The 12210-nt window shown below is 38.2% G+C and overlaps 1 long non-coding RNA gene across 1 annotated transcript; it reads right to left on the bottom strand.

The window, feature by feature from the left end:
- Positions 1 to 3810: 3810 nt before the first annotated feature.
- Positions 3811 to 10451, bottom strand: LOC122687527. The gene is made up of 3 exons (XR_006339163.1): positions 10297 to 10451; positions 5903 to 5913; positions 3811 to 3822 (listed from the first exon to the last, which is right to left on the bottom strand). It is a non-coding gene; the product is annotated as an uncharacterized LOC122687527 (long non-coding RNA).
- Positions 10452 to 12210: the final 1759 nt, after the last annotated feature.

The raw sequence follows: 12210 nt of genomic DNA, 5'->3' as shown, positions 1-12210 counted from the left end.
TATTTAAATATTTAATTGGAATTATTTTGGTTAGCATTTTGGATCAACCAGAAAGGGGTTGAATTGCCACATACTGAATTTATGCATTCACTAAATGATTATGTTCATATCCAAGGTGGCTGTTAGTCATTTGCTTTCAAAAATCATTTTTACAGTGAGAATAACTTTTAAAAGTCTAAAACGGAGTGCTTGAAAAAATTTAGTGCTTTGTTATTCCATATAGAATATGCAGTCATAAAGTTAAACTCAAGAAGAATAATCAATACATAGAAATTTTATATTTAATATAAATTCAGCATGAGCAGAAGTGAGATTAGAGAGAACACAGAATAGATAAATAAATAGGTGAGAAAATATCCAAAAGTTTATCTCTACTTAGAAATGTTTGTGATTTTTTTTTCTTTGTTTCTTCAGTTTCAAAAATCTCACATAGCATGAATTACATTTATGCAAAAATGTTTAAATGTTTACAACTTTTACCTCTGTGATGAGTAATAACAAACTATTCTTACATTACACACACTCATAAGCACAGAATGATATGGAAAAAGCTAAAGTCTTCTTAAAAAGGCACATGGTATTTCTTGACTGGGCAGCTATGTATTTTTCATAGGCAGGTTCATATTTCTATGGGGTGAGGCTATAGCTGGCAATAAGCTCAGACCTGAACAATGTTGTTCACAATCAATGGTTACTTATTCAGAAGAGGAAGTAAAAACTCTCTTGATGAGGTGAAAGAGGAGAGTGAAAAAACTGGCTTAAAGCTCAACATTCAAAAAGCTAAGATCATGGCATCCAGTCCCATCACATCATGACAAATAGATGGGGAAACAGTAGTAACAGTGGCCAACTTAATCTTCTTGGGCTCCAGAATCACTGTAGATGGTTACTGCAGCCATGAAATTAAAAGAAGTTTGCTCCTTGAAAGAAAAGCCATGAAAAACATAGAGAACTAAAAAGCAGAGACATCACTTTGCTGACAAAGTCCAAGTCAAAGTTTTGGTTTTCCCAGTAGCCACGTACGGATGTGAGAGTTGGACCATAAAGAAGGCTGAGTGCTGAAGAATTGATGCTTTCAAAGTGTGGTGCAGGAGAAGACTCTTGAGAGTTCCTTGGACAGCAAGGAAATCAAACCAGTCATTCCTAAAGGAAATCAACCCTGAATATTCATTGGAAGGACTAATGCTGAAACTGAAGCCCCAATACTATGGCCACCTGCTGCGAAGAGCCGACTTGTTGAAAAACTCTGATGCTGTCAAAGACTGAAGATAGGAGAAGGGGGTGACAGATAATGAGATAGTAGGATGGCATCACCAACCCAATGGACATGAGTTTGAGCAGACCCCAGGCAATAGTGAAGGTCAGGAAAACCTGGGGTACTTCAGTCCAAAGGGTCCCAAAGAATTAATCACAACTTAGCTACTGAACAACAATGCAGTAGGTGACCTAGCTGCCTGTGAAGAGGCCAAACTGAACTTTCTGATAATTATTTAGAGTTAGTATTTATATATTTTTTATGTCACTCATAGCTGAGAAAGACAATTATGTATTCAATGAAAGGATCTGTAAATGCTGGATTCCAGTCCTGTGCATGTTATCTGTTCTAACGTGAACACACAGTGAAGGGAAAGAAAAATCCAGTGACGTAAAGTAGAGGATTATTTGGGAAAATGACAACACAAAAGAGGAAGAGAAGAAGGAAGGCTGGATGGCTGGCAAAGATGTAAGTTGGGAAGCCCCCCTGGGCTGATGTTTTTGTCTCAAAAGAAGCATCTGGGAATGCTCCTGAGAATTCTGCTTTACGATTTATCTTCCTGATGCAGCACAGAAGGTAATGTTTTCTCCAGGTCTTGTCTGCCAGAACAGATGCTTCTCTATGAACAGCTGTTTTATATGCATTCCTTTTACACAAGACCAGAGTCAGTTTACTCCTTCAGGTCATCTTGAGCATCATTCTTCTTCATTACAAGTGACAATTAAGGAAAGCTAATATAAGTGACTTGACTACTCAGCAAGATGGGAAAATCAAACATGGTGTTTCTAAAGCCTTCTAGATTGTAGCAGGACTGTACGTTCTGCTGTCTAGAGAACTAACCCCTAAGAAAATTTTCTATATCAGTGGAATAACAAGTTAAATATAGCCTGGTTGTACCTAAAATCTTGACATTGCTAGAAGGTTTATATTCTAAGACAAAATATGTTAACAATTCATTGGCATTAATTTGCAGCAAAATATAATACATATATATATATGAATTTTAAATATAACATGTAATATAGTACAGATATAAATGTAATGTACCAGGATATCAGCTCAGAAGATGAAGAGTTAGTTTGTATATATAGAATTCTTCCTTTTTACTGTACCTAAATTAATAAAATTACCAAAGAAAGAGATCAAATTCTCATCTAGAGTAAAACTAGAAAAAGCTCACCAACATTCTACATATTTTGAAATATCAATGCTGCTCCTGCTGCTAAGTCACTTCAGTCGTGTCCGACTCTGTGCGACCCCATAGACGGCAGCCCACCAGGCTCCCCCATCCCTGGGAGTCTCCAGGCAAGAACACTGGAGTGGGTTGCCATTTCCTTCTCCAATGCATGAAAGTGAAAAGTGAAAGTGAAGTCGCTCAGTCGTGTCTGACTCTTAGCGACCCCATGGACTGCAGCCCACCAGGCTCCTCTGTCTATGGGATTTTCCAGGCAAGAGTACTGGAGAGGAGTGTCATTACCTTCTCTGATATCAGTGTGACATAAGGAAGCTTAGAAGAAACTTATAGAGAATAAAAGTAGCCAGCAAACAATTCTCTCAGCATTAGAGCACCATGTTCTTGTTATCACATAGAAGGTATTTTGAAGAAGAATTCAGTCATCTAAATTAATATTATATTTGACTTGGCACTGAAGAAAAAAAACACAAATGGTGTGGAAACAAGCTTATGTGATGCTGGGACCAGATATGAGAACACGAATAAGAGTGTGCCCCTCTACTGTCAGAGAAAGATAACTCTGTGATACCTCACAGATCCAAAGGCTATAAGTGCTGTGGTGTCAACTCTACTTCACATAGTTCCTCACCAAGGTATTTGTTTAGCTTAGAAGAGGAAAAGAATGGATATATGTGGACATCCATAATGAACAACGTTAAGTCCTACAAGGAGAAGGCAATGACACCCCACTCCGGTGCTCTTGCCTGGAGAATCCCATGGACGGAGGAGCCTGGTGGCCTGCTATCTATGGGGTCGCACAGAGTCGGACACGACTGAAGTGACTTAGCAGCAAGTCCTACAAAATGGTGATGGAACACACAGAGATGGGATGCTGCATAGTTAGAAAGTAATCACGTGTATTCCTGTGACATGAATTATATTTAAGAATTATCTTCGATTAATTATTCTCCTCTTTTTTTTTTTCAGGCAAGTGAGAAGTTGGTTTTATATTGGACTGTGTCACTATCCAGTCTCCAATTCAGTTTCTCAGCGGTGAAGAAAATAGAATAGTGATCTAAACAATTCTACCTGCATCACATTTTGGCAAAGTGAAAATCTTTTTAAATTGGTTCCTTTAAAAATATATTTATTTTTAATTGAAAGATAATTACTTTACAATATTATGTTGGTTTCTGCCATACATCAACATGAATCAGCCATAAGTATACACACATTCCCTCCCTCTGGAAACTTCCTCCCACATGCCACTCCATCACACCCCTCTAAGGTCATTAAAGTGCAAAACTTGAAAGACTTGTTTGCCTGAAAATCTTGATTTTTTTTTTAATCAAAGTAAGTGGTAATTCTAAGCATATCAGTAAAAAGAAAATGGCTTTTTGTGTAAAGACTTAAAATAACATGGTGTCTAATAGTTCCAATCATATTTGAGTTTTCATTCCACTTTCAGTTTTACTGTAAGAGGTTATACATAGTAAATAAATAGTACAAATTTGCAAGATCAGAGAGCATTTGGAAGAGGATGATCTCAAGGATACTGTCCAGTGGTGGATCCAGAATATCCAAGAAGTCCAACAGGATCACCAATATAATGGTGCTAAGTAGAATGATACATAGGGGAAATGAGGTGAAATAGAAAGAGAGAGAAGAAAGGGAGACACATTCACACAGTATGAGGACAGAAAAAAGTGATGAGTCTAAACAAACAAGTTTTGAAGAATAAGCAGGCGAGAGTGCAGGAGGTTTCTTGGGCTATTTCATCATGTTTATGGGAACTCTTTATTAATGAAGCAGCTCTGCCTAGCACAAAAGGACTGTTCTAGATTTTAAGACTTGCTCTTGAAATGCAGTGTGTTCCAGTGGCCTAGGTGTATCACCAGTGAGATCCTTTTCCATCCCTTAATGTTGCTGATCAGTGCAACCTTCTTTTCAATGCTGGGAAAATAAGGTTTCAAAAACCGCATGGACCACACAATTTCCCTTCTTTCCAGTTCAGGTAATTGAGGCATTTTTAGTAAAAAATAATTTTCAGTGAATTTCTATAATGTTGTTTGCAGTGTGCATTTGAATGAATGACAGTTTTCTCTACATGGGTAGGTAGTAAAGCCATAAAACGCAGATTGCAGCATTTATAAGGCACTCATCCTGGGGGAAAGACACAAACTACCTGGTCAGGAAATGATTGCTTCTGACCCCGATAACTAAATGGGTTACATGCATCCAAACCTTGCTCTTTACAACAAAATCATTAAAAAAAAAAAAAAAAAAAAAAAGCTTCAGAGAAGATAAATGACTTGCCAGAGAGAGGGCAGAGGAGGTTCTTCTCTAATGAGCTCTAAAGTATTCATTATAAAAGGGAGAGATTCTCATCTCTGTAATTCCTGGAGAAGGAGAGTAGAGAAAGCAGGCACGAGATGAAGTCAGGGAACAGTTTCATTTCAGTGAGCATCTTACAGACAAGCAGTAAATTCAGTGATGAATGGTATGAAGATTTCTTTTCTTCTAGGAGTCATGGTTTGTGTACATGGCCCCTCCTGGCATAATGTTCTTATTCAAACTAAGCATGTGTGTGTGCGTGCTTAGTCACTGAGTTGTGTCTGACTTTTTTTGACTCTGTGGACTGTAGCCACAAGGCTTTTCTGTCCATGGGATTTTCCAGGCAAGAAAACCAGAGCAGGTTGTTATTTTGTGGATTTAAAACTTCACAAGAGAACTTAAAGAGAAGTTAAAGGTGAAGAAAAATGTGGCAGTATTGAAAAGAAAATGTATTTCTAATAAATTTATTTTATTTACATGCAACTCATTTTTTTCTGATTTCATAATGTCATATGAAATATTTTTTAATATTCTAAAATATCTTACTATGTATGAAGACTTACATTATCTTTTTTTATTCTATCACTTTTATTGTTGATCTTTTACTATAATGGAGACAATTCACACATGTACTATAATTTTCAAAGCAGAGAGAATGGAAGAGCTTACTAGGCAATAAAGACAACCAGAAAGTCACTTTGTTAAGGATTAGATGGGCAAGATACCCTTAGTAATAGATGAGCATATTTGTTTCAATGAGTATGTGGTGAAAAAAGGTAATTTGACATAGTAGATTTAGTTAGACAACTTCTAAGAGAGTTTTAATACTATCTATTTTTTAATATTTATTATTTGTTGTTCAAACAACAATTTGCTGTTATTTGCTGTTTATTTGACTGTCGCCAAGTCATGTCCGATTCCTTGTGACCCTGTGGACATGGCATGTGAAGCTTCCCTGTCCTTCACTATCAGAGTTTGTTCAGACTAATATCCATTGAGTCAGTGATGCCATCCAACCATCTCATCCTCTGTTGCTCCCTTCTCCTCCTGCCCTCAATGTTTCCCAACATCAGGGTCTTAGGTATACATACATCCCCCTATTCTTAATCAATGCATTATATTTGCTCCTCATGCCTAACAGAAATAAGAGCTCTTCAAAATATTTTAACTAGATTTAATGCATGCAGTAATTAAAATTTTGCATCTAAGAGGCCCATAAAGTAATCTAACTATAATAGTGAAGTTCAGTTCAGTTCAGTTGCTCAGTCATGTCTGACTCTTTGCAACCCCATGAACCGCAGCACGCCAGGCCTCCCCATCCATCACCAACCCCCAGAGTCCACCCAAACCCATGGCCATTGAGTTGGTGATGCCATCCAGCCATCTCATCTTCTGTCATCCCCTTCTCCTCCTGCCCTCAATCTTTCCCAGCATCAGGGTCTTTTCCAATGAGTCAGCTCTTCACATCAGGTGGCCAAAGTATTGGAGTTTCAGCTTCAACATCAGTCCTTCCAATGAACATCCAGAACTGATCTCCTTTAGACTGGAGTGGTTGGATCTCCTTGCAGTCCAAGGGACTCTCAAGAGTCTTCTCCAACACCACAGTTCAAAAGCATCAATTCTTCGGGTCTCAGCTTTATGATCCAACACTCACACCAATACATGACTATTGGAGAAACCATTGCTTTGACTACACAGACCTTTGTCGGTAAGGTAATTTCTCTGCTTTTTAATATGTTGTCTAGGTTGGTCATAGTTTTCTTCCAAGGAGCAAACTTTTAATTTCATGGCTGCACTCACCATCTGTAGTAATTTTGGAGCCCAAGTTAATAAAGTCTCTCAGTGTTTCCATTATTTCCCCATCTATTTGCCATGAAGTGATGGGACCAGACGCCATTATCTTAGTATTTTGGGGTTTTTTTGTTTGTTTGTTTTTGTTTTGTTTCGTTTTTCTTTTTTTTTTTCCATTTATTTTTATTAGTTGGAGGCTAATTAGTTTACAATATTGTAGTGGTTTTTGTCATACATTGACATGAATCAGCCATGGATTTACATGTATTCCCCATCCCGATCCCCCCTCCCACCTCCCTCTCCACCCGATTCCTCTGTGTCTTCCCAGTGCACCAGGCCCAAGCACTTGTCTCATGCATCCAGCATGGGCTGATGATCTGTTTCACCCTAGATAATATCCATGTTTCTATGCTATTCTCTTGAAACATCCCACCCTCGCCTTCTCCCACAGAGTCCAAAAGTCTGTTCTGTACATCTGTGTATCTTTTTCTGTTTTGCATATAGGGTTATTGTTACCATCTTTCTAAATTCCATATATATGCATTAGTATACTGTATTGGTCTTTATCTTTCTGGCTTACTTCACTCTGTATGATGGGCTCCACTTTCATCCATCTCATTAGAACTGATTCAAATGAATTCTTTTTAATGGCTGAGTAATATTCCATGGTGTATATGTACCATAGCTTCCTTATCCATTTGTCTGCTGATGGGCATCTAGGGTGCTTCCATGTCCTGGCTATTATAAACAGTGCTGTGATGAACATTGGGGTGCACATGTCTCTTTCAGATCTGGTTTCCTCGGTGTGTATGTCCAGGAGTGGGATTGCTGGGTCATATGGCAGTTCTATTTCCAGTTTTCCAAGAAATCTCCACACTGTTCTCCATAGTGGCTGTACTAGTTTGCATTCCCACCAGCAGTGTAAGAGGGTTCCCTTTTCTCCACACCCTCTCCAGCATTTATTCCTTGTAGACTTTTGGATAGCAGCCATCCTGACTGGCATGTAATGGTACCTCATTGTGGTTTTGACTTGCTTTTCTCTGATAATGAGTGATGTTGAGCATCTTTTCATGTGTTTGTTAGCCATCTGTATGCCTTCTTTGGAGAAATGTCTGTTTAGATCTCCCATTTTTTGATTGGGTCATTTATTTTTCTGGAATTGAGCTTCAGGTGTTGCTTGTATATTTTTGAGATTAATCCTTTGTCTGTTGCTTCATTTGTTATTTTCTCCCAATCTGAGGGCTGTCTTTTCACCTTGCTTATAGTTTCCTTTGTTGTGCAAAAGCTTTTAAGTTTAATTAGGTCCCATTTGTTTGTTTTTGCTTTTATTTCCAATATTCTGGGAGGTAGGTCCTAGAGGATCCTGCTGGGACTTATGTTGGAGAGTGTTTTGCCTATGTTCTCTTCTATCTTAGTATTTTGAATGGTGAGTTTTAAGCCAGCTTTTTCACTCTCTTATTTCCTTTCATCAAGAGGTTCTTTAGTTCTTCTTTCTGCCATAAGGGTGGTGTCATCTGAGGTTATTGATATTTCTCTCAGCAATCTTGATTCCAGCCTGTGAGTCCTCCAGCCCAGCATTTTTCTTGATGTACTCTACATATAAATTAAATAAGCAAGGTGACAATATACAGCTTTGACATAGTCCTTTCCAAATTTGGAACCAGTCCATTGTTCCATGTCCAGTTCTAATTGTTGCTTCTTGACCTGCATACAGATTTCTCAGGAGGCAGATAAGGTGGTCTGGTATTCCCATCTCTTTAAGAATTTTCCACAGTTTGTTGTGATCCACAGAGTCAAAGGTTTTAGCATAGTCTATGAAACAGAAGTAGATGATTTTCTGGAATTCTCTTGCTTTTTCTACGATCCAACTGATGCTGACAATTTGATCTCTGTTAGGACTGTTATAACAAACTACCAGGTTGGATGGCTTGATAAAACAAGAATTCTTTTTTTATTTCATGACTCTGAAGGCTGGGAAGTTCAAAATCAAGATAGAGTCAGAATTGTTATCTGTTGAGTGTTTGCTACCTGGTTCATGCATGGTCATTTTCTCAGTAACTTCATAAGGTGGAAGGGACAAGGAGTCTTGTGTCTCTCTCTTTTTTTTTTTTTAATAAGGGCACTGATCCAAGTCCTTAGGGCCCCAACCTCATGACTTAATCTATAATAATGGTATCATCATTATCATATATGACATTATTATAATTTCAATATATGTATATTAAAATCCACAGAACATACACCATAGAATGTATCCTTATGTAAACTATTGACTTTATTTTATAATACTGTATCAATGTTGATAAATTTTACCAAACACACTCCACTAATGTAAAAATAATAGTGAAAATTGTATGTGATGAGTGGATGTGTGGTATATAGGAACTCTGTCCTTTTCCTTCAAATTCTCTATGCATTAAAGAAAAGAAAATATGAGTTGAACTTTGAGGATATAGAGAACTGGACATAATCTCCCTCCTTCCCTTACAAAATAAGAACATAGTAAGGGGAATCTGCATATTCATAACTGCTCTCAAATCCATCAGAAAGCTGAACCTGCAGGGCCGACAGTTAACCATAAATGTAAAGAAAGAAAAATGACTCTAAATTAAGACAAAAGACTCTAAAATAAATAAGAAAAAAAAAAACACTTGCCTACCTGAGAAAGATGCCACTAGCATTGGCAAAAAGAATTTAGCTGTATTTTAAATAAATTGCTAAAATTAAATATGGACTGGCAAGAATATATGAACTTCTGGAGGGTGGATACACAAGAGGAGTTTGCACTTATGTGCAGGTTCACAAACTTCAGCTTTATTAGCACTTTCAGGAAAGATTAGGGTCAGGGCAAGAGATGGTGCTGGCTTAGGGAAGAAGTGGCAGCAAAGGAAGACAGAAAGTCAACCCTGGATTACCTTTTACCTCTCCTATGAAGGACATTCTTAAAATGCTCAGTGAAGGGCAAGTACCACAGTCTCTTTTAGGTTACAGATGAAAATCTATTGCAACTGGATGAAAGGACCAGAAAACAAAGCCCTTCTACATGCATAGGAAAGCAGGAGTAAGTTCTGGACCTTGACCTATAGCTGGCAGAGAGTAGGATCACTGGTAATGCTCTACACCCAAGACTCTGGAAAACAGTGCCTGCTTAAGACTGAGATTTAATCTGAATAACAGGGAAGGCCCCACTGTGCCCTTGACATCAGGCTAATGAATGTTGATCATCAAGTAAACATAGTCCTACTCTTCTTATATTCTGATAGGGCTTCCCTGGTGGCTCAGACGGTAAAAAATCTGCCTGCAATGCAGGAGACCCGGATTCAATCTCTAAGTTGGGAAGAGCCCTTGGAGAAGGGAATGGTAATGTACTCCAGTATTCTTGTGTGGAGAATTCCAGGGACAGAGGAGCCTGGTAGGATACAGTCCATGAGTTTGCAAAGAGTCGGACATGACCTAGTGACTGACACTTTCATTTTATATTCCGATAGTCATCAGAGTATGTAAAAATGAGAAAATTACTAAGGCAAAAATGAAAATAGATAATTATCCCAAGCTGGATAATGTGAGGTGTTTTCATTTTCAGGTGGAAATAAGGAGAGGCATAGGGAGCTGTCATGAGCTGAATTGTATTCCCACAAAATTTTATGTTGAAGCCTTCACTTCTAGTACCTCAGAATGTAACTGTGTCTGGAGATAGGTACTTTAAAGAGGGTATTAACGAAAATGATGCTACTGGCGAGACGGTCACTTCCTAGGCAGGTTGACAAGAAGTCTAGGGCTTCCCAAGGAGAGAGGGGTCTGGGATATTCAAAGAGGAGGAAAGGACAAACTGTTTTTACTTTTTTCCTCTACATTCCTTAGAGGAATACAACAATAATGTAACCTGCCCAAGGACAGTCTTTGGATTAAACCTGGCTAATTCTGTTATCTTAAAACATAAATTATGGGAGTAGGTCTGGTCTTTACAAGGATGCATCCTGCCTGAGGACAGTCTTTGGATTAAACCTTCTGGCCAACTCTGTTATCTTAAAATGTAAATTATGGGAGTAGGTCTGGTGAGGTCTTTACAACCTCCAGATATTCTTTGGATTCATTGGAGAGTATATAACTCCATTGCTAACACTAGCAAGCGGGTAATCTTTCTACCCCCTTCTGATGTCTATGTCAGAAGCTTTCTCTATCTCCTTTATACTTTAATAAAACTATATTGCACAAAAGCTCTGAGCGATCCAGCTTCGTCTCTGGCCCCGGATTGAATTCTTCTCCTCCGGAAGCCAAGAACCCTGGCGTCTTTGCGTGATTCAGAAACAACCTTTCACTGGGCAGAGGGGTTTAATCCTGGCTGACTGCTATCCTTGTAAGAAAGGGAAATTACAAGAAGGGAAAAGGGGAGAGGGATAAATTAAGAGGTTGAGATTAACAAATACACACTACTTTATATAAAATAAACAGCAAGGTCCTACTGTATAGTATAGGGAACTGTATTCAATATCTTATAATAATCTACATTTAAAAAGAATTTGAAATATATTTAGAATATATATATATATATATATATATATATTCCAGGCAGCAAGAAGGTGGCCAACTGCAAGGCAAGGACAGAGGCCTCAGAGAAAATCCACTGTACTGGTACTTGATCTTGGACTTCTGGCCACCAGATACATGAGAAAATAAATTTCTGTGATCTCAGTCTCCCAGTCTGTGGTATTTCATTATGGCAGTCTTTGCAAACAAATGCAAGGTCTCCTGTGACTTGTCTTCCCCCTCCATTACCATATACACACGAGGCAGTATTGGTACAGGAAAGAGCCCCAAAGCTTCTCCCACAAAGTCTTCCAATAACCCCTCAGTGACACGTTTTAGATAAAATGGCCTGACGGGTAGATAGGCCATAAGCCTATGCAGAGAGACAAATGAGAAATCAGTGAGTGTATTCACTCCAGCACATGAATTGATGGTATTTAAATACTAGCAGTGGCATGTCGTAAGTAAGTCACATTTGCTCCACAGCAAGAGGCCATTTCACTAACAAAAGATAAGGCCAGATTCTAAGGACAATGACCAAAGACACTGGTGCATTCTACTGCACAGAGAAATTTGCTAGCTTGGTTTCCACAGATCTTATTAGCAGTCCATCTCCCTTCACCACAGAAGTTCTGGCCTTCCAATCCCCACCACCCCCTCTGGTGCGTCTCTATGGCAAGATTAAGTAATCTTGAAGAGAAAGCTGTGACAGAAAAGAAGAGTTTTTGTGGAGAGGAAATCATTTTGGCTGTATTAAGTTCACACTGCAAGCAGTGAAAAAAATAGATTTGTTTTATGATACCTAGTCACAGTTGTGAAAAAGACAAATCTTCCAAGAACCAAGGGATTATTGTCAGAGTGACAGATGGGCAAAGTTTGATTGTTGGAAAAAACTCACAGGATCCAACATGTCAGTGCTTACTAGGCTATGGTTTCATGCTATGTGTATGGACAGATATTTTGTATAAAACTGTATAGTTGAGAAAAGCATATAACAAATATTGTGATATTCAAACATAATTTATTTTAAAATAGCTACATGGAGCTGATTTTTTTAAGCAGATAGATCTATTGAAAGGTTGGAAAACCATCAAATTTATTTAAAGAGATGGTATATGTTAGATCTATT

Source organism: Cervus elaphus, chromosome 31 (genome assembly GCF_910594005.1).
Source record: "Cervus elaphus chromosome 31, mCerEla1.1, whole genome shotgun sequence".
Lineage (NCBI taxonomy): Eukaryota > Metazoa > Chordata > Mammalia > Artiodactyla > Cervidae > Cervus > Cervus elaphus.
This window is presented reverse-complemented; position numbering and strand designations above follow the sequence as displayed.